The following is a 22,596-nucleotide window of genomic DNA, read 5'->3' on the forward strand; positions in this document are numbered from 1 at the left end:
TTTATGGACAGACACTTTGTACTTGCAATTTTCTTTCTAATATTAAATTAATGGCTCTAGCAAGGCATCCCGGGAGCAGAAGGTCTACTGAAATAATCCTTGGTGTATGTGTTTGCTCCCTCCTCTAGTCTGCTGTTCAGCACTGTCCATACCCTTCCACGATGTATGCTTCCTACACCGTACTTGCTGTCATCTCCCCTTTTCAGGCAGTCCTGAAGTCTGCTTTTCTTTCCGTGGCTCAACCCCCCCCCCCCCCCCCCCCCCCCCCACCTTCCTGATTGTCTTGGTCCTTTGAGCATGTGCTGTGGCTGATTCCAGGCTAGGGATCTGTAGGCTAGGCTGTCCAGGAGCTGCAGGTGAGCCACAAAGGGTAATTCTTGGGCTCGTGCCGTAGCTGTAGTTTTCAGGAAATATTACTTGCCTGGCTTTATCTCTACCTGCCTGGCAGTTGTTTTGAAACATGTACAAACACGTTCCTCTGAGGCTTCCCTCTCTTGTTTCATGGAAAATGACCAGCAGGCTCAGAGGCAGGGGAGGGAGGTGAGGAAGAGAGACAAGATGGGAGGAAATTAGTGTCAGCCTGTTTCAGGAATTCTCTTTTCTTTGGAAACAAGGCTAAAGTTGAGGCGGCTAGCTGGTCGGCTATGTATTGGAGAGAGGATATGTAACCTTAATGGGGTTTTTTTGTTTCTTTGTTCTGAGGTTTATTGATTTGTATAGTTGATAATTTGTGTTGTATTTTGTATTAATCGCTCTTGTTAATGATGAGAAACAATTTGCCACTCAGGTTTTAGAGTTTCTACAATTGGCTATTGACAATATAAACCAGAGAGAGGTGAACAGATATGTAGACAAGTAAGTGGACTTGTAACTTCTAAGTATAGAATACAAATAGTTCCAAGTTCTTTGGCATCTTCGCTTTAGGGGAAGAAAAAAAAAAAGTATTGTTGTTCTTTTGACAATAATAGAGATGAAACTTCTCTCTAGGAGATGTATCTTCCTCCTTCTCCTCTCGCTCTTCTCCCTCTCCTGTATTTGCAATGGGTAAGCAACAGGTCCTCTCTTGCCCTTTATTTTGCAGTGACAGTGTTCTGGTAAGACACACAAATACTTGTTAGAGGTTGTTCGGTTAAAACTTGAGTTTTGGTTATGTCTGTATTCCACAGTAATGTGGAGTGTAGCCCCCGAATGGACCAGTACGTTACAATTTTACAAACACAGAAAGGAAAGGTTGCCTTTTCATGGCTTGTTTCATGTCGGCTGTTTTTCCTCTGTGGCTTTATTCATTTGCGTCATGCTGGTTTTTAGCCATATGTTACCTTGAAGGTCAGGTGCTAAGAAGTAGATGTAAAAATTTCTTTCTTTCAAACATTTTATGTTTGGATTTGGGTTTAAGGAATTTAGATTGCTTCAGCAAAGCATCATGATTCCCGCAGCACAAATATTTCTGACTCTAAAGGGGTTGAATGCCATCCTTGACAACTTGATTTCATAAATCTGGAGAACAGGTACGGTATCTTGCATAATTAAATATCCAATGAGAGGTGGAATTTCCCATTCTATTTACTTTGTTACTGACTCATAGTAATACATTCTTAAAATTATTTTTGAGTCAAAATAAAATAGGGGTGTTCTCATGTTTTCTGTATAGCAAAGTAGCTGCTGTCCACTGTAATCTGCAAAAAGTCGTTATGTACATTATGTACAATTTATGAAGAGGGAAGTCTCAGAATAGAGTGGAGAGGTAAAGACTAAGTGGAAAGAACTATGATGACTAGAAGTCATCTTTCAATGCTAGCTAGAGAGCAGACAGAGTAAAAGGTGGGGGAATGACAGGCAAAAATACTGGAATCTGGTTTACCCTGTGAATTTTTTATATACGTTTTTTTGAATGACGGGCTCTTCAGAAGCCTTGGAGTAGGGTTCTGTCAGTGTTTTAACTAAGAATTTCTCCCTGTGCTAAAAGTGAAGAACTCTTGACAATGAGGAGTCATCCTCTTTCACAGTGTTGACAGAAGCCAGTAATACAGAAAATAGACTCATGAATTACTGCTCCAAGAAAAGAAGAAATTTTACTTGCAACAGCTAATGGGAGAAGTCCTTAGCTTTTTGGTTGATGTTTTTTGAGTTATTTTTCCAGTGGTTGGAAAAATAATTACTGACTAGAGCTACCGACACGATGAGAACTGGAATTTTGCAGACAGAAGAACACTGTAGCCTTTCACCTTTCCTGCTTCTTCCTTGTTCTGTACCCATCATACAGAAATGTCAAGGCTGATTAAACCCTATGGAAAAGGATTCTTAGGGGCTCCAATGTTGTTAAAATCTTACCTAAAAAGGGAGACTTCAGGCTCAAATAGCTGCTGCTGAAAACTTTCCTGTTGACCGTGACGGGCAAGGCTGAAGAGGAGTTAAGGGTTGCTTTTCATTCTAGCAGCATGGCGCCTAATTTTGAAGTGACTGCACTCTGAAACAGAATCCAGAAGACGAAGACACCTACGTACTCTGAACAGAGAATGTGACTTGCATCCTTAGAAGGCCCGTACAAAACAAAACCCAGGGTGCTCGCAGGTCTGCTTTTATCCAGCTTTCAGGCAGATACAGTTGACCAGAAAAGCTTATTCAGTCTGTGTTGTGCAGACAGGAGAGGTGTCACAGCTGTCCTGCATCCACAAAATATTGAAGTCTGTCTTCTAAGCAAAATTGTGGTGTCCATGTTACATGATGGGAGTGATGGCGCATATCAAATTGTATGGTAGGAAGCTGCCTGCATTTTTCTGTTTGTGACCCGAGTGAACATTGGTGAAGTGACAGAAGAAGTCTGGTAAGCGTACCTTCGTGGAAGGAGAGTAGGAGCAGCCCCGTCTGTCTGACCGACTGACCACCCGCTGCTGTACGTGGGTGGAGAGGCTTCTAGGAGTAGCACGTAGACAATGAAAGTTTGTAATAGGAGTCACCTACAGGAGAAAATGCCAAGAGTGAGGTTGGCCCTGTGACTCATAAATAGTGAACCCTTTTATAGTTTTATGATTTTATCTATGTTCTTCCTGTCTTGCTCGCTTTTCTTGTGGGAAGAATGTTGTGTCCCTCTCCAGCAGCGAAGCTTTGTGTATTAAAAGGCTATTAGGTAGAAGCCATAGGATTATGGAGCAGGAAAGGAGATTAAGTGATTGAGGTGAAAAGAATCCATCTCTGTTTTTAGATGCCACACTTGACCTGCTGGGACTTGTTTCTTTCTGAATACTTGTTCCTTCAAAATGTTCAGTGTGCCTTCCACACAAACAATACAATGAGTTGCTGCTTCTCAGTTGTGTCTGGAACTATCTGGAGTCCAGTTCTCAGATATAACAGAGATTCAAGGTAGGCACCCCATAATGGGGAGCCCAGACTGAGTGAGTGCCTGCTTCCGAGGAGTTTGTGACCTGTCCAGTATTACGTAGAAATTCTGAGAGAGGAAAGGATGGAATCCAGTTTTCAACAGTAAAAACATCCGGATCATGGGTTATTTCTCCACATTTCACAAGCCTGTCTTTCATTCAGTGGCCTGTCCATGTCTTCTGGAACAGATGGGGCAGCAGTTTGACTGAAATACTCTGTCTAGATCCATGTCTAGAGACACATTTGTGTCGTGCAAGGAATAAAGCTGGGGTCTTCAAGATTTCAAGCCTGTGACTTTGTTGTTCATGATTTTCTGTGCACAACACATAGGGAAACTGAAATTGCTGGAGGAATACTGTGTGGCACACAGTGTGTCAGAGATACAGAGGTGTATATCTACGTATGAGAGAGAGACGTTATGCATGTTTAAGAAACAGGAATGGCCTCTTTGTGACCATATGTAGTGATTTTCAGCAAATTTCCCTTATACATTAAAAAGTAGAATGCCTTGGAAGAAAGGAATTCACCCAGATGCATCTTAAATCTGTATTATGATAATTTTCTCTCGGAGTGCACAAATTTGAGGGGATTTATTTTATGTTAAGATTTTTGTCACAAGTAGGATGATTCAAGATGCACGCTAGGTGTAAATAAGTAGTATTAAGTCATGCTGGTTATAAAAATGTGTGGTTTTTCACTGCAGGTGAGAACTCGGGATCTACCTTTCATATGTCATCATCAGCTGAAAAAGACGACGTGAAGGATGCCATTGAATATTATGGGGTGCAGGTATGTAAGCCCAAATATTTTGGATTACAATCTGATTCAGTAAGTTGTATTATACACTAAGGTAAAGAAAACTTACCAGTCAGTGAATAATGCTGAAGAGAGAGTCCTGTAGGTGAAGGCTGCGTTACAGTCTGAAGGAGAGTTGGATACAGTCATCTTACGGTGGGGTAAAATCCCTGTCACTATGTCGGATGCTTGCTGTTACACTGATTTGTTTTCAGTTGGTTTGCTTACATTTTGAGGGGTGTTTTTCCTCTTGTGCACTGCTAAGAAACAGTGCGGCCACATGTGGGTTTTTTTTTGCCTGTGCAAAATGCACATTCAAGTGAAGAGGGAGATTTGTCTATAATATGCTGATCTGTTTGAAACATGCCGGTCTTCCTCTTTGTAAGACAAAGGTCAAAGAGAACACCTTGAAATGTGGTGACCTTTCTGATGCTTCCCCAGCCTCTGCAAAATGTGCTCTTGTTTGGCCACGTGAAGTGTTTGAAAAGGGTTTTCTCGGAGGGTATCCTAGAGGGGAATAAGGCAGGCGTCCTGCTTGTGGCGGGCGTGCGGGGCAGGGCTGCACAGCGGGGTCTGGCGTCCTCTGGAACACCCGAAGGGACAGCGTAGCAAATGATTTCCACCCCACAGCCGGGCATCACGAGAGAGGGACGTGCCTAATTCTAGCAGGCAAAGCGCAGGACTTAAGCCTGTTGCAAGGTGGTAGTAGTTGGCCAGTGAGCTTGGGAAGGGGGAGGGTGAGACAGGTGGTGTCTGGCTGAGGTGCTCCTTCCCTCTTGTGAGCGGAGGGGTCTTTGCCGCGGGAGAACAGGGCCTGGCTGACGAGAGGAGCGCGAGGAGCGTGACGGTCTCAGCCCGCTGGGACACCAAGGCTGCAGGCCCTGTTCAGAAGGCACCACGAGGGGAAGGGGCGTGTGGGCAGGACTGTGACACGGGGCAGAAGCAGTGGGAGCTGTTGAGAAACAGAGCGTGGGGACAGGGACTTGAGGGGGCTGGGTAGGGTTAAGGCATGGTGCGGTTTTCCTGCGAGCTTGGGTTCCTGATTCCTGGGATGAGGGCAGGAGCAGGCAGGTTCCCCTAATAAATCCTTTCCTTTGCACCTTGGAGTGGAATTTATTATTTCTGAAGCTTGGGTGAAGAAATAATCCTCCCTTAGCCAGTTCTCTGTGTGGTGAACGGTAAGAAGCTTGTCATGTTCATTCCCGTTGGGTTAGCTTAGGTGGCCGGGGACTGTACAATGCCAGACAGTGGAGCGCGATGGAGGGAGGAGGGTAGGTGAGGAAAATGTTGACAGTTTTAATGAAAAATGGTATTAAAGCAATAAAACATGAAAAATAAACATGCTCTGTGACAAGCACCGGCAGTTACAGCAAGCAAGCAGGCTAAAAGGTAAAAGCAACCCTAATGCCTAGGCAAACCGAACCCAGGAAACTGCTGTCTCTGAGTCCTTCTCTTGTTAAGAAGATGGTGATGCAGTGAACCTTTCATTTAGTATCCCTTGATTTTTCTTATAAAAATGGCTTTCAAAATGCCTTATTTCTATTATAGGATGAGTTTGCAACAGAAATTGCATACATCAACTGTAATTTTACCAGATCTGTAGCACAACTAATTCAACCTTAAAGGCAGTATTATAGAGGCATGCACATACAAGAAAGCACTGTCATTTTAAAAGCTTTACACTTGAGATGTTTTAAATAATTTTATTATTTGGTTGTAGGTTTAAGGGGGTATTGTGTATTTGGGATGTTCACTTAGGTTTTAAGGATGTTACACTTCCGTTGTGTACGTACATTGTACATGTGCGTGGGTTCACAGAGTAGCTTATTGCCTGAAACTTCATCTTTGAAGTCATGCTTTAGTACTAGACATGTTAAAATGCAGTTTATTGCTGCAGGTTTTTTTGTAGATTCATTTCCCAATTGGCTCTTTATTCATGTTCCCTGTCATTCAGGAATCCAACACTGAGAGAGAAAAGGATCTGTTGTACAAGAATCAGTTACTACAAGATGAGATTGCTGTGCTAAGGCTAGAAATCAATCAAGTAAGACTTAGGCACCAGGAGGAAGAAGGAAAATCTTTAGAGGAAAATAAGACCTTGAAAGAAAAAAATGAAGCTCTCAAAAAGGAACTTAAACTGAACAAGGAAGCATTAACACAAACGGTTCTTCAGTACAATGCACAGCTGGACTTACTAAAGACAGAATCTGCAGTGCTGACTTCCAAACTTGAGCAGACAAACGAAAGTAAAGACAGACTAGAGACAGAAATCAAATCATTTCATTCCCGCCTGAATGCTGCTGTTCAAGAACTTGAACGTCATCGGTCATCAGAAAAGGATGCTGAACAAAGATTTCACAGAGAACGTGATGAATGGCATCGCTTGCAAGACAAGCTCCATCATGACCTCTCCGACACACAAGAAACCAACAAGAGCTTGTCTCAACAGCTGTGTAAAGCTGAAAGCAAAGCTAATAGGCTAGAAAATGAGCTTCACCAGTTGGAGCAAACCCTCAGAGAAAAAACTTTGCTTGTAGAAATGGCACAAAAAGAATTAAGTCAAGCCCAGCGTCAGGCAAAGGAATGTGATCGTGCTCAACAACTTGAGAAAGATCCAGTAAGCGAACTTGTAATAAAACAGGAGTCCTTGCAGGAGCGATTGGCCCAGCTCCAGAGTGAAAACCTTTTACTGCGTCAGCAGCTGGAAGATACACAGAGCAAGAGGATCATGAAAGAAGAAGTAGTGAATGATGTGCAGGACCGGTTTAATGATACTCTGAACAAACTCAGAGCTGATAGGGAAAAGCAAATTTATCTCATAGAAGAGCAAAACAAGGATTTAAATGCCAAGTGTACTGATTTAAGGGAACAAGTCTTCGAATATGAGACTGACAAAGTAGAAAGAGAGGTAAAGGATATGCTTAGAAAGAACAATTTAAAGTTTGTCCGTTCTTGAAATTATTTTGTTTCTACAGTGTACCTGGTATGTTATGTGCATGGGACCAAAGAATACTGATTTGTTCTGGTTTGTTATGTTTCTCTCGGAATTGCGGAAGGTTTTGGCAAACGGGATGTTAGTCCTCAGATCTAAGCAGAGAGCAGAAAAAAGGTATCCAAGTCTAAGCTTTGATCAAGAAAGGTGATTCTTCTTATTTAGTTCCTAAAATGTTGAAGAACTCCAAAAGATCAGATTCCTCTAGAAGCCCCTGCCTGCTGGCTGGTGGAAGATCCCATGAAAGCTTTAGATGGGTCAGTGTTGTCCCATGAAGTGCATACCTACGTAATCCCTACTGTGAGCAGAGGCACTGCCAAAAGTGTTCTCCAGCATCTTTTCCACCTTTTTGTCTAGAAGAGGATGGCCTTTGCTTCAGCGAGGGCATCTGTTTCTGTAGTTACGTATTGGTCTGTTTGATGTGAAACCTGAAGGGATGGAATAGCCTCAGGAATTCCGTCCCATGGCATTCTGTGGAACGTGGCTAACGGATAGAGACGTCCGGCAGCTTCTCTGTGGAGAGCGCTAGATGCACAGACTGTACGTCGGTATTTTTCCTGTGCTCTGTGTGTGTGATACATCTTTCTTTTCTCTTTTGAAAGTGTGAGAGTGAAAGAAAGGAAGTGAAGAAGCTGGTAGAGTTGAAACACGCAGTTGAACTACGTCTGGACCAAGAAATGAAAAGAAACCTCGATCTGCAGAAAGACTGTAAGAGGTACGGCTTTTTAGCGTGGTGAAGAGGTATCCCTGCGTAGAAGTCATGTTTTATTAAACTTTAGTATAAAAATAGGTGTACCTAACTGTGAGCAGATGCCAGCCTCGTGTTAGTTCTTGCAAGGTACTTCTGTACACCAGCCCCTAGTTTTCAATAGCTGCCAAAACAACTGCAGATGCAGGTTGCCCTGCAGTTCTCCTGGGAAAAAGGGAGTCTTTCATTCCTCTTTTCAGGTGAAATCTGGACTCTCCAAGCGTATGTGGCACAGGAATACTGGTTTTTCCTGGTAATTCCTGGTGTGTCAAGCATGTTAAAGATGAAGCAAGCCGTGTCTGTGCTGTTTACATGAGAGTATGTGAAAAAGTCCAGTTTTGTTTCTTTACTTCATTGTTTTTGTGACTAATTTGCTGTGCAGGTTGAAGAGGCTGCTGAGCAGAGCTACGAAGAAACTAAGGGTGTATGAGGCGAGAGGGGGACTGTCCCAGCTGAATTTGCAGGGAGAAATGAAGAACAGGTATTCTGAAATGGTCAATGAAATTGGCAGATTAAGAGCAAAGGTGAGCTTTGCTTTGTTTGGGTTATTTTGGTGGTGGTGGTTTTTCTTTTGGAACCTCTGTTCTTTCTTCGTACTACTTTTCATGTTGTTGACTTTGACTTTTGTTTTCTTGGCTGTATTTCTGAAATTATTTGGCTGGTTTTTGATGTTCCTTCTATGGTCACAGTAGTAGGCGACTGTAATAGTGATGTAGCTCTTAGGGGTAAAGATGGAAGTGTTACGTACACAGCAGTATCTGCGAGGGCATATCAGGGGTAGGCTGTCCTGCAGAGGAAGGGCAAAGCAAGAGCCACAGCAAGGCTGGCAGGGTCTGTGACCACACAGGCCAGGGATCAGCCCCACAGGCCCTCACCAAGAAGAGCAGAAGAGTTCTGGGGACAGTAAGCAGAGTCCTCCAAGAGTGCAGATCACCAGGCCGGTCCATAGGGATGGGCAGGTCTGCAGTCCTACTGGGACGTCATGTCCATGGGTGAGGGCCAGGGCTGAGAGCAGTGAAGGCCCAGCACAGGCCTGGCTGCAGCTTGAGGCCGTGGCAGCATCGTCGGGCTCCGACGGATGCATTCCCTCTCGGAAGAGAGGGGAGTAACGCCACCGTCACTCGGAACAACTCTGTGCAGTTGGCCTTGCCCAAGGTCACCCCCTGAAGCCTGTCTCGGGCACGAGTTGAGCAGGAGGCAGTTGGGGGTTTGCTTTTCGGAATGGTGTCTTTGCTTCCCAGGGCACAATGCAGTGTGAGGTGATGCAGAAAAAATGAATGCAGTAACTTATTGCTTACTAGTAGCTGACTCAGTCCGTCTTTCCTGGTCTTGGAGACCCACAAATGCTTTTGAGGTTGCTCTGGCTGTTCGGTAGCATGTAACCTTTTATCTGCTTCTCCGCTCATTTGTTGCTAAAGTAGCTGTGTTTCAAAGTTATGCTCCTTTTTAGAAGATATTATTGTAGAATGAATCAACTGCCTTGAGAGTGGCTCATTTTTAGTTCACAGGTTAGCAGCATATTTGTGTTCCTGTTGGAAGAGCTATTTTGAATGACAGGGAATGGAATTGCGTTTGGGCAATTTTAAATAAGTGTAAAGTTTCTACTTATTTTAGAGACTCTTTCAAGTGTTGACTCTGCTGGTTTCCCCCACTTTTTTAAAAATAAAAGATGGTGGGATATCATGTTTTATGGTTAATAGGTATTGACGATGGATGTTTCTGGAGGGGGAAAGAAGGGGATAGAGCTGTAGTTGACCATTGGGACCTATGGGAAGTCTGATATTTCCTGGAAATCTTTTGAAAACAAACCGTAGCTTTGGCCTAAAGAGACTGTCTTCTGCCACCACTGCTGCAAAAGCGGTGTTCTGAACCACTACTTCCAGATCTATTAGCGTAATGGAAGGAAAGGGTATCCGTTTCTTGTCTTGTCAGTTCTGTGACGAAGCTTTGACCGTGTGACAGCATGTGACAGTTCCTCTGAAGCATGATACATGGGGTTTTTTTCTGATGAAACCAGAATGTGGCTGTGATGTAACTGGGTATGGGTGTGTTTGATTTCCTATGATCGTATGAACATCTCGCAGCAGAATAGCCCTAGTGCTTTTCAGCCTAGCCCTGCGGGTGTAATGCCGCTGGTTTGGTACCTCTTGGTCTGTGACCCACTGCAGAACTGAGGAAGGATGGGAACCTGAGGAATGCTGTCAGAAATGATGTGAAAGCTGTTCTTGTTTTAAAAGAAGAGCCTGGTTTCGCTTTTGTTTTAACACTGAATCAGCAGATGGTAAATACAGTGTTGATGGCCAACTCCTTTACCAATTTTCACAGATTTGACTAATTTTAGATCCCTCTGAGTTCCCTGTTTTTTTCCCCTTTCCTGTCTACAGGTTGATGAACTTTCCCAGCAGCTGGAGATAGAGTCTAAAAAAGGCATGCAGCTAGAAGCACAAAATCATGATTTGCGAGAGGAGTTGTCCACCATGCGTGGGAGCCATGAAAAACTGGAAAAGAGCAAAAGCCAGCTGAAAGAAGAGGTGGCTAATCTCAAACACCATATGGAGACTAACATGGTGGATCGCAGCCAAATAGAACAATACAAAAGAGAGGTGGAAGAACGAGCTGCACAAGAAATAAGACAAAAACTGCAAGAAGTCAATCTGTTTTTGCAGGTAAGTTAGTTTCTTATGTGTGTCTGTTACAGACTTCTGTTTTGGTTGTCATTTTTAGGGGTGGTGGTGGTGCCTGATTCCATGTGTTACGCTGTACTGTTTTTCCTGAAGGGCAGTGGGAGAAGGGAATATGGTTGGGCAAGATGCTTTCATGTGTGTGCAGTGTGCCTGCAGGCCCTGAATCAAAAACTTGCCCAAGGTAGGTTTCCATTTTGCAGTTCTTGGAGGGGTATCACTGTCCACTGGTCTTGTTCTCATTGTTTAGGTCTTGTTCTCATTGTTTATCCTTGAATGGGTATTGCAACTTAGAGTTGTCACAGCCAGCCATACACATCTTCCTTAGTCATTGCACAAGGGGCAACGCTCAGAAAAGAACTCACCAAAGCTGCAGGGTGGGGGCTAGGGGTGCGGCATCTCCATAATTTCTTTGAGGAATGCTATGCCCTGTCCTACAGAGATAGTGTTCTTCCATCAGTAGCTTTGATGAGTAATAGTGCTAAGATGGGGGTTCTTTCTGAATGAAAAGAATCATTTAGTGTGGTAGTTCCAGGGTTGTGCCCTGGTCGCTGATGGCAGTGAGGAGGCACAGTTGCCTCGCTGAATAGAGCTGGGCCCTTGAAATTGGGTACACGCAATTGACTGGCGAGGAGAGTTCTCTTTTTCTTTGTGGTGGTTGAAAGTGTGTATCTACTTCAGATGCAGGCAGCCTCCCAGGACAGATTAGAACAAATCAGAGCCAGTCATCATGCTTTGCTGACAAACCAGCTAGAACACAGAATTGGAGACCTCGAACGTGAATTGGACAGGATAAAAAATACCCAACGAGACAGTATTTTTCAAAAAGAATCCGCACAGGCAGAAGCGGAAAAGTACAAAGACCTGTATCTGGAGGAAGTTAAAAATGGAAGATGCCTAGCAAAAAAACTGGAAAGGTAAGTCCCTGCTCTTTTGGGGTGATAATAAGATACTACTTTTTCCTCAAGCAGTTTTCTTCATTAAATACCTTTTCTACATCTGGTCAGCATTATGCATAGGATAGCATATTTGTGATGAAAGTACCTTAAGGCTCCCCCCTGTTCATTGGAACTATCTTCATTTCTCTTCAGTGTTCCAGCAGTAACACCACCAATCATGGGCGTTAATAGGATATTTTTGAAGTTGAGTTTGTTTTAACAGGCAGCCTTTTTGCCAGTCTCTAATCTCCTCTTCTTATTCTAAGTATGGCAGAAAAGATAATGTCATGTCCTTTACTGCTTGAATAGGGATAGGCCCTTCAGAGAACGACATTTGATGCTATGAAGAAGAAGAACAACAAATCTTTTGGCTTCCATTTTAGCCGCATGTCATAGGTTTCAGCTTTCTTTGGGAAAGGAAGGGTAGCCCAGAGTTCTTATGCAGGTGATGTACCTTTCAGGAAGAGCTATGTAAACACACGGTGTGCACAGACTGCTTTGGGGCCTTAATGCTGAGAAGTCCAAAGTATTGGTTAACTCTTGCTGCTTCTTGCAGGTAGAGTGACTACTTAGAAATAGGCTCTCCAAAAAAACCCCAGATCCAGTTATGGAGATTTTTTTGGACTCTCTTAATCCCTTCCACTTTCAGAAGTCAGATAATAATCAAAGACCTGGAGGGTAACTTTGCGGAAGTGTTATTACCAAAGATAATTCTTTGTATGCTTCTGAATGTTTCAGAGCTAATGAGAGACTAGCAGAAGCCAACGCTAAGCTCCTTCAGGAGTGCCATAGAAGCAAACCTTTAATTGCAAGCAGCGGTGTCAGTGGTCCAGTTCTGTATTCAACTGAACTGGGACATATTAGCAACAATCTGGCACTGAATAGAAGTCTAAATCTAGGAGGAAGCTTCCTAACCCCACCCGTGAATACGTTACCATCAAGAAACAGAGTTGAAGCCTATGTGGCTAAGGTAAGCGTTTTTAAATACTGTTCTCAACTAGTGTTGAAGAGTATCTGTAAGCAAGGTTGTGCTTTTCAGTCTAAAGTTAGAATCCATTTCTAGTTCCAAACCATATGCTCTAATATGCTAAACCAAATTGCTCATCAAAACAGTACACAACTAGGTAGTAGAAACGAAGACTTTTGGTCATCAGGGTTATACAAATTTCCAGAAGTGCTCAAAGACCAAAAAATACTGAGTTCTAAATGATGAACTGCGTAACAGGTTTTTTTTTTGCAAGTTCTCTTTTGCAAGAGAAACTGTGATGAAGAATACTGTGGCATAGGAAGCTGCCAAAGAAGCTCTTCAGTAAAATTTAGTGCTGATGCCCCATCCCTGGCGGTGCTCAAGGCCAGGCTGGGTGGGGCTTGGAGCAACCCGGTCTAGTGGAAGGTGTCCTTGCCCATGGCAGGGGGGTTGGAACTGGATGATCTTTAAGGTCCCTTCCAACCCAAGCCATTCTGTGGATGACCTTTTTTAAAACAGCTAACTTTATGATGAGTGCAAAATCCCATCAGACATCTTTGTTTGAGACTCCTTTTCCTCCTTCACTGATGTTCATGCTAGCAGTTTCTTCACCGGAACTTGTTTTAGTACAATACCAAAACAAAGGGATGCTTCAAAACTAGGATGGTATGAACAGGACACGTAACTTCTCACTTGAGTGCGGGACGCATGCTGTGCATAGGAGGCATTTGATTTTGTGGGTCCTGCTATGTGGTGTTATATGTAACTGCTCCTCAGGAAGTCTACAGAGCTTTCTGATTTTGTACAAAAGCTGCAGCCTCTGCGTACCTCTGGTCAAAGTATGCCCTGTAATTAGCAGTCAGCATGATAGCACATCCCTCACAGAATGGTAAACGTGATATCATGAGACTTGGAAACCAGATGTCAGTCGTTGTAATCCGTTTCCCACCTAGCATAGGACTGAGGCATGGGCAAGCTTGCCTGTTCAGTCAGTGTCTGTCCCTCGCATATTCTATTGTTGAATGGATGTGAGAGGCATTCGCTCACTTTTAAGTCTATCTCGGTTCGGTGGTCCCACCTACACTGGAAAGAATCCATTTAAATAACGTGTCTGCATACTGTGCCTGGCTTAAGAAAAAAAAAAACAAACCAAACAACAAAACAAAAATGGACAAAGCGGTGTGTAGGTAGTGCGTAGCAGCGGCAGTTAAGAGATGAACTTTTCTGTATCGTTGCGAATGTGTTTTTTGTGTCAGAGGGGTGGACATAACGCTGCATAAAGAACATGGGAGGCAATTAGTACTGTACCACCTGCAGGGATTATTCTGCACGCAAGCAGCAGAAAGGAGGTGAAATTCAGGGATCCACTACAAAACTGAAGTAAGGAGAAAGCCAGGACAAGGGAACAAGAGGGACAGGGAGCAGGGAGCAAGTGAGGGCAGGGAAAAAAGAGAGAGAGATGGGAGTGAGATGTTACAAGAAGAAAAAGGCAAAGGAGGAAACCATCCCACTTCTAGGAACAAAGCTGTCCTAGTTTAAAAGAAAAGGGTTTAACAGTTGTGGTTTCTTTTTTTGAAGAAGAAACAGGAAAAAAAGAATAACCTCCCTGTTACTAAATCCAGCTGCACATCTCTTTATGATATTTCTTCCTGTAATCACCAGTTAGGGAACAACTGAGACTAATTGTAGTGGCACTGCTTGTAGCCTCAAGTCACCTGACGTTCAGTGTATTCAGGGAAGTCTTAAAACCTGATCTTCTCTGGAGTCCTTCAGAAGAAAGGAACTGAGTTCTCAGAGGTGCAGTAGTTGCTAGAGGACTAGGTGAGTATTTCACTTAGAACTGCGGGCTTAATTGTTCTCAGTCAGGTGCAGTATGTCATGTGCATAACATGCATCTGAGAAAAGAGGACTGAATTGGAACGTAAGACTTTGAAGTCAGGAAGTAACAAAAGGGAAAAACTGCACGTATCCCTCTGCATACAATAATGGGTGGCAAATCTCAATCAGTTTCCAAATGCAAAATCACCAGATGCACAGTCTGTGCTGTCATTTCCGCAGGAGTCCCGTGCCATTCAGGAGGCAAGTTGGAGCATGAGGGAAGAAATCAGAGATTATAGTTTTAGTCTATTTTGAAATGCTTTGCTGGTTGTGCTGCCTAGTATTCTGTCTGTTCACCAGACTGTTTCAAAACAGAAGAATTTCTCTGACTCTAAGCCTTTTCTTCACTTCACTGTTTACTTCAGTTATGCCTCAGCTTTGTTTTCCCATTAACCTGGTTCCCTTCTACAGAATTTGCCTTGCCTTTAAATTCAGGATGCGCAGTGCTGCCTTGGCTGGAGATGACACATGTTTCTGCCACTGAAGCTCTAAACGACAGGGAGTTAAGAAGCTGAAATTGCAGTGTGCCTCAGGCAGTCCTTTGAGGCTTCTTTTTTTAGTCAAAGCTCTCTGCAGATTTGGTGTTCCTTGTAGTAGCTTCCTCAAGGTGAGAAAGGCTATTGGAAGTAGAGAACATGCCAGCCATTCTGAAGGGGAAGATGTTTGTGTGAATTTCGTTTGTGCAGAAGCTTTGAAATAGCTTCAGGGGCAAAGAGGTGAAAATAGTTCACACTGCTATTATTCAAAATGATGGTATTCATTGGTCCTGCAGCTGTTGGAAAAAACCCTGGTAAATGATGCTGACAAGAGGAAGAAGTGCTCCACTAGCAAGTGGACACAGTTTCTCCTTTAGACTTAACTAAGGAATTTGGTGTTTAAAGGCTTGAAAGATTGCACCGTTTTCCTAAACATCAAGCATGACTATCAGTGATTACACATAGAGCCGTACATGTTGAAGATGGTCATATCACAAGTTCAGCAAAAAATGAGCGTGTTATTCTTAAAAAAGCATAAAGAAATGTGTTCCATTACAGTATAGCCCCTTCCCCTTTATCAAATATATACGCTACAGAAATGAATAACCTTGAAGTGCAAAAGGATCTTTAAAAATACAAAAAAAAGTTCATATTGGCACAAGCTTATTAACCAGTAGAATCCCGATCACATGCAATGTCTTCGGGTTTTTTTGGTGGTTTTTATTTGTATTAGAGCTTCAGTAATGTGGAATAAATTACAAGTACTTGACAAATTCTGTGCATGTAATTAGACAGTGACCGTAGCAACTAGCAATTCAGTATTTCAGACCTGCTCCCTTAGTCCATAGACTAAGGCAAGGAATGTCTCCTGCAAGTGCTGCAAGGAGGTTTTGGGACTGGAGTCCTGTTGTTAGGTTTAACAAATGTCAAGCTTAAATCCTAACAGCTGTGCCAAAGGCTGGTGAAAATGAACATGGGTGTCTTGACAGGCAAGAACAGTGAACTCTGCAACCAGGGTGAATCAGTGGATAAATGAAACCAGTTTAATGTGGGAAGGGAAATGTCTGCTTCCTACTTCATCTTCCAATTTCTGTTCCATTTCTGATTTGGCTTTCTGCACTCTTGTAGCAGTCTTTGTTGTTAGCTTTTTTACTTGCTTCATTTACATGTAGGCCACGTTCTTGTTTCTCACTGAAGACCTGTGAACTTAAGGCCGTTTTTCTTTCTTCTTCAGCTCCTTAATCAAAAATCTGTCCGTCTCTCTTCTCTGCAGCCAGATACATGGCAAGGTTTGCAGCCAGCATTGTTTAATGTTGGGATGGTATTTTATACTGGAAATGTTGTCTTGTTTATGCTGTTAGGTTTTGATTAAAACTTACTGATGTATTCACATTTTCCTAACACTGCGCATATTTTGAACTTTAGTTTGTCCAAGTGAAAGAATGACTGCTGCAGGGGACTTCTCTGCTTTATGTATTTGTAATGCAATGGCTTCTGTGGTAGTTAACCATCTGTGAGATGTAATGCAATGGCTTCTGTGGTAGTTAACCATCTGTGAGATGATAGTCTATGGATTTAATCTGTTATAATGGAACTTTGAGCTCTAGGAGTAGGCTGGTTTACCCTCCTTGCCACTTCTGATATACAAAAAGTTCTTGGTGGTCGCAGCAGTTGTGTCTAGGAACTCAACTTCAGAACAGTACTGGTACTCCAGACTCGGAGCATCATTTCACGGAGTCTTACAGGATCCAGCTTACTCTGTGCTAAAGCAGCCTGTGTGGATAAGTAGTAAGTCAACACCACTTTGTGAAAAAGAACTGTTGAGAAGGTGCCTGCTGCAAATGAACACCTGGTGTGTTACCGCCTGAAGAGATGTGCAGTGAGGTGAGAAGTACCTGCTCAGGAGGTTTGGGACACTCAGCTGTGATGCCTTTCCTAGGGGTTTGGGGGGAAGGAGAAAAGTGGAGGCAAGTTAAGGTCCTCGGAGGTGTATTTTGCCTGGCTCTTCATTCATTCCCTTTTCAGAAATCAGTGTGTTGGCTTTATTTCCACCTATTTCTCTTCCCTCAGACATGGATGAGAATCACAAAGACATTGATGGAATGAATAAGAGGAAAAGAAGACCTTTTTCTTCTCTTGATTGATTTGTACATGTTGCGGAGGGTCCTGTGGACCTTCTAGTCATTGTGAAGACTCAGGAAACCAGGGAAGGTGGTTTCTTCTAACACCACTAACTACTACGACTTTGCTTGGGCTTGGTCCTGGGTTTGGGCCGTATTTTGGTCTAGGCATTAGTTTTCCTGCTTTTTTCTGTTACCTGTGTCTCGTCTCAGGAGTTAGGGGGTCCTTTCTCCCCAGAATTTTGCTTCTGCTTGTACCTGCTTGAAAACAATTAGAGATTTGGGGGGTCCTTTTCCATTGTTCATGCAGCTCTGTTGGCACAGAGTATTTCAATGAAGTATCACAGAGTGGTGCTTCTCCTGCAGGATCTAGTGAATGTGGTCCCAGCTATCCCTGTGTTCCTGGAGAGAGAGCCCTTCCCTCCACTTCGCTGGTTTACAGCCCCGCTCCTTTGACCCTTGCAGTTACTGCCTGTTACTGCTCCTCTTGTGAGGGTAAGCGGATTGGTTTCCTTCCTGAGGCTCTTGCTCTCTCTGTCCTGTTGAGTACCCTGTGCAGTGTTTCCGTTCTTCTTGTTGTTGTTATGCTGCTAGCTGGGTCTGCTCATTTCATAAAATAAATGCTCCTTCCCCCAGGAATTCAGTACTAAAATCAAGAGAGTCGCAGAATGAGTGAGGGGAAGGGGCCTCTAGAGATGATCTAGTCCAACGTCACCCCTGCTCAAAGCAGGGTCAGCCGTAGCAGGTTTCTCACTGTTCTGTCAGCCAGGTGTTATACATCTCCAAGGATGGACACTCCACAACCTTTTCTGGCAACTCGTTCCAGTGTCTGTCCATGCTTACAATTTTTTTAAAAATAATAATTGTAAAAATCCTTGTGTTAAAATTTCCTCTATCTGGATTTGTGCCTATTCCTCTTGTTCTTTTGCTTGGCACCGCTGAGAAGAGTCTGGCTCCATCTTCTGTACTCCCCCCACCAGGTATTTATACACATAGATAAGATCCCTCTGAGTTTTCCTGTTCTCCAGTAAAGAAACAGTTGCAGCTCTCAGCCTCTCCATATAGCTCACGAGGTCCAAGCCCTGCAGCATCTTCATGGCCATCGTAGCCCTGGAAGCTGTATGATACGTGTTTTGAAATTCACTTCTGTGTGTCACAAATTTGATGGAAAAAATGTAGGAGTAGCAGGTATCATCAAATGTAAACAGCAGCATATAGCGCTTGGACTGTGACTCTTAAATTAAGAGATGTGATTCCTTCTTGTGAAGGCTTCTGAAGGCAGAATCATAAGTGAGAATAACTTAATTGGTAACAATACCCACTTTCTAGGGGAGAAGAGGCGTAAGTGCTCCTTTGTAGTGATCCAGGCTGATTCCAGCTACATAATAAACCCCACAGCACTCGCTGCATAGAAGCTGTAGCTGTGGTTATCTTTTCTTAGTACACAGTTTGCAAGAAAAAATTGTGTGTGCTTTTATGTTTTTATAAATGTGTGTCGTGGTATTTGCAATAACAATAAAGAAGTTTTGGCATCATCTGTAGGAGCTCTTTCAATTTCCCATCTTAAGGTGGAGAAAAGAAGAATATTGGCACACGCTTTTTTCTATACAAATGGTGTATGTCAATCCTGCAGCAGCTGCTGGTGCAGCTCTTCTCTCTGTGAAGTTGCAGAAGCCAGCCTCAACTGGCTGATTTGTCCCTGTGGGTGGCTTTTGTACATATCTCGGCATGTAGCTGACATTCTGTTCGTGTGTTTGATGATAAACTTCAGCCATACCTTCACTGCAATAACTGCGCTAGGCTTTCTTGCTTTCTTCCTGTGTATTTTGTTAAACGCCCAGTAATAATCCAGCTGGTGAGTTACAAATTGTTTTGTTAACGTTGCTGAGCAATGAGGCAGCTGCAGCCCGACTGACCAAAAGTTTCTCTTCAGTAGAAATCAAACCCCAAACCAAGATGTGTCTATTTGGAATTATATTTTTAGGTTTTCTCTCATTATGTGTGGATTTTAAGAATGTTTTAGAAGTTTAATATTAGAAAAACGTAACTGTTAAAATATTAACTGTATTTTCTGTATAATTCTAGGTACGGCAGGAACTAGATGAAAAAATCGCTAAAGAACTTAAACAAGGTAATGTGTCACTATGTTAGGGGCATTTTTAAGGAAAAAGAGGAGTGTTCCTACTCTTGAACATAATGGCTTGAAAGCTGTGAAGTTCCTGTGCTAAGCACAGGGAGGTTTTTCTGCTAGCTTTCCAGTTTAGACTTGAATGTGAAAACTTCCAGCTTACCAAAAGATTGTGTAGAATGTTATGCAGTTGCCTGAAAAAGACAAGTGCAGAGAAAACTAACCCACTTCCTCTACACGGGTGCACTTGGCGTAAGCTGAAGTCACGTTTTTCTAGAGTGAATCCTTGAGCACAAACGTCAAACGTAAAAGAAGCCCTGAGAGAAGATGTTTATAGACTTCAGCCATCACTGCTTCTTCCATGTGCATCAGTTGCATTCCGCACTAAATCATACCCTGCACATTCTCTGCTGTTGGACCTTGGTTTTTTGCTGTTTCTTATTCATTGCTTGTATATGTAGCTTATGTTGCAGTCTTTTTTGAATAAGCAAGAAAAATATAATCAGTGATGAAAGATACCCTTTCTTTAGGAAAAGCACTTAGGCAAACATAAGATGAGTTGAATGCTTTTAACACATAGCATGAAACATGCTCTATAATATGAGGCCAGGTGTCGAAAGAGGAATTCCACCTGTTTCAGGGTAGTCGTTCCTCCAGAGTCACTGCTTTGCTTTGCAGTGACTGGTGCTATTTCAAAGCAGGTGGCCCCTGCGAGAATTTCCTTCTGTTCCTGCATGCTTTTGGTAATACAGAGAGTGTTCAGCTGTAGCTTCACAGCTCGTTCCATATGTCTGAATGGACACAAAGCCGTTGCATTTCATCCGTGTGCATTTTGAACCTGATTGTGCATCTGCTAGGTGTCATAGAGTGTGTTTGTTTTCAGGACCTTGTCTGAAAAATGTGGCTGGAGAAGAACAGGAAAGGTGGGCTTGCTGTCACTGAGTATGTGTTTTTGTGGAGGAAAGAGGGTTTTGCCAGGGTGAGTTACAAAGACGCCCCTCAAAGAAAGTGCCAGGCTATGAGACTTTTGCTGGCCTGACTGCACTGCAAAGGTGTTTGCGTTTTCACCGGCGGATTCTTTTTAAGTTTGTCACAGAGAAGGCAGAAGCTGGTTTTTAGGAGTAGAGTTCCAATAAATCACTGCTTTGAACATTCAAGGAAAACAGATACTGGAGGTTCGAGAGATCTGCAGGGGGGCTCAGTTTAGCACTGATGTAAGCAGGAGTCATTTGTGGATTCCCTGAAGATGTTCGCTGTGTAGCCTATAGAATTTCTTTCACTGGCTTTAGAAATACTGTTGACTGGTAAGCAAATGTGGAAAAAGATTGTTTCTTCCTTTGTGCCTAGCCCTTTGATTGTTACGATCCCTTGGAAGTTTTCAAATCTGTTTCTGGATTATAGTCTCTCCAGTTATCCATGATGTTTTCATAGTGACTGATTTGGCCCTGTCTAGTGTAAAAGCAACACTGGAATCTTGTTTCTCTTCTCCCTAGCCACTGCTGAACTTGAGGCTGGATCTGCTGGAGCTTTTCCCATGGTATTTTCCGATGGATCTTCAAGAAGTATCCACGTTGACCAGGATCCCCTTTGCAGGGCAGTACAGGAGTACCGTGATGTTTTAACCAAAAATTACCTGATTTGAACAAAATGCTGGGAAAAAAGCTCCGGAAAGGACTTTGTTTACATAGCGCGTCTATAGTTTCTCATCCCACAGTTCAGATGTGAAAATGTGTTTATTGCAGTCCGAATGTGAATTCTATTAAATGGATGTCAAGCACATTGCACTTGCCTGTTGGTTTATTGATGCATAGGTGTTTTATTTTGCACTCACCATAAGAAGCACACCTGTTTTTTTCTGACTAGCAGAATGATTCACCTTGATTCTTGAGCGTGACGGAATTGTCAGAATGATTCTTATTAAGGTAGAAGCATTATTTTTTCTCCACTGATGTTCTGTGTTTTAACAAAAGCATTCCCTTTGTTCTGCTTAATCCTTTCACCCTATGTGTTGTTCATGTTTCCAGTGTTACTTTAATGCTTAGGACATCGTTTGATGTGATTTGAGCCTGCTGCTTCAGTCCAGATGCCGTGACTGTTTCTGCCGAGAAAGTGAAATCTTTACCAGTGGTCATGCTGGAGGACAGGGCACTTTACGTTGCTGTCACCTTATGCGCCTTAGGTTTAACATTACTGTGAGTGTGTAGCAGTGCCAAGAGAGTTATGTGGTGGGTTTGGTATGTTTGTTTTGGATCACAGAACCACAGAATGGGTGAGGTTGGAAGGGACCTCTGGAGGTCATCCGTTCTAGCTCCCCTGCTCAGGGAAGACCACCCAGAGCTGGTTGCCCAGGACCATGCTGGCTTTTGAGTATCTCCCAGGATGGAGCCTCCATGGGCAGCCTGTGCCAGTGCCCAGTCACCCTGATCGGAAAGAAGCATTTCCTGATGTTCAGCCCCGACCCTCTGTGTTTCAGTTTGTGCCCATGGCCCCTCACGGTATTCATCTTGGGGTTCGTATTAAAGGTCGCTGCAGCTGTAGACATTCCCAGTTACTACATCAGCAGCTGTGCTGTACCTGAAACACTTCATGTGCGGGAAAAATGAATGTTAAAATATTAACTTCCAGTCTCCTCAGTACTTTCCAAACCTTGTATGATAGGACAGCCAATCTGTTTGTTGCTGCTAGCAGCTGATGATGTGGTGGCTGTAGCCCAGATGGTAGCCAGTGTTCTGGGACATTTGTGTCAATAAAAGAAGCAGGTTTATTTATTTCAGGGAGTTACCTGTTACTGAAGATCTACATTGTCATTTCCTGTCCACAGAAGTCAGTAGTGGTCAGGAGATGATAGAACAAAGTCCCAGTTCTGGGAAAGGAAGAATGGTTGTCCCGAGATCAATTAAGACTGGAAAAATCTGGGGGTTTACCCACTAATTCAAGGACTTGAGTTAACAGGCAGTGAGGAAAGCAATGAATGTTGCTGTGACGCTGTTCCTTTTTATATGAATACATATTTGTGAAGTTAATATACTGTATTTAATTCCAGATATTCTGTTTCAGCTTGAAATTTAATAAACTTTGTCATCTAATACATGTCTTTGTTTTATCGTTTCCCTTCTTGACATCGCTTTCTACCCCTTTCCCTAACCGTACAGCTCTCCAGAGCGCTCTGCTCCTTTCAGCTCTGTTCACCGCTGCACCTTCAGCCTGTCCTGGAGGCCAGGCAAAAGGCCAGCATGTGTGTATGTCCTTCTCCACAATTGTGTTAAGACCGCAGACTGGTGTTGCGGTACTCATGATCAGTTCCCAGACTTTCCCTGTATTTTAGAGCAATCCTCCTTGTGGTTTGGGCAGAAGGTAGCAGGTGAGCTTCTGGTGGCCGTGAAACGCTGGGAAATCCCACAGGTTTTGATCCCCTGCAAAGGAAAAAGGTGTAACGAAATTTCTCCAGCCTGCACCGGAGTGGTCAAAGAGAAGTTCAGCTTTTGCTACTTTCTA

General features: G+C 43.2%; 1 pseudogene across 1 annotated transcript in view; it reads left to right on the top strand.

Annotated features, from left to right (window-relative positions):
- LOC308057149 (ankyrin repeat domain-containing protein 26-like) overlaps positions 1 to 22,576 on the top strand; it is a 43,112-nt pseudogene extending 20,536 nt beyond the window's left edge. The window contains exons 11-20 of the transcript XR_013931964.1: positions 4,082 to 4,167; positions 6,128 to 7,081; positions 7,768 to 7,880; positions 8,296 to 8,437; positions 10,298 to 10,579; positions 11,276 to 11,511; positions 12,271 to 12,502; positions 19,059 to 19,104; positions 20,595 to 22,340; positions 22,376 to 22,576. The product of XR_013931964.1 is annotated as an ankyrin repeat domain-containing protein 26-like (transcript). The remainder of the gene's footprint in view (positions 1 to 4,081; positions 4,168 to 6,127; positions 7,082 to 7,767; positions 7,881 to 8,295; positions 8,438 to 10,297; positions 10,580 to 11,275; positions 11,512 to 12,270; positions 12,503 to 19,058; positions 19,105 to 20,594; positions 22,341 to 22,375) is intronic.
- Positions 22,577 to 22,596: the final 20 nt, after the last annotated feature.

This window comes from Falco punctatus (genome assembly GCF_963210335.1).
Source record: "Falco punctatus genome assembly, contig: scaffold_99, whole genome shotgun sequence".
Classification (NCBI taxonomy): Eukaryota; Metazoa; Chordata; class Aves; order Falconiformes; family Falconidae; genus Falco; species Falco punctatus.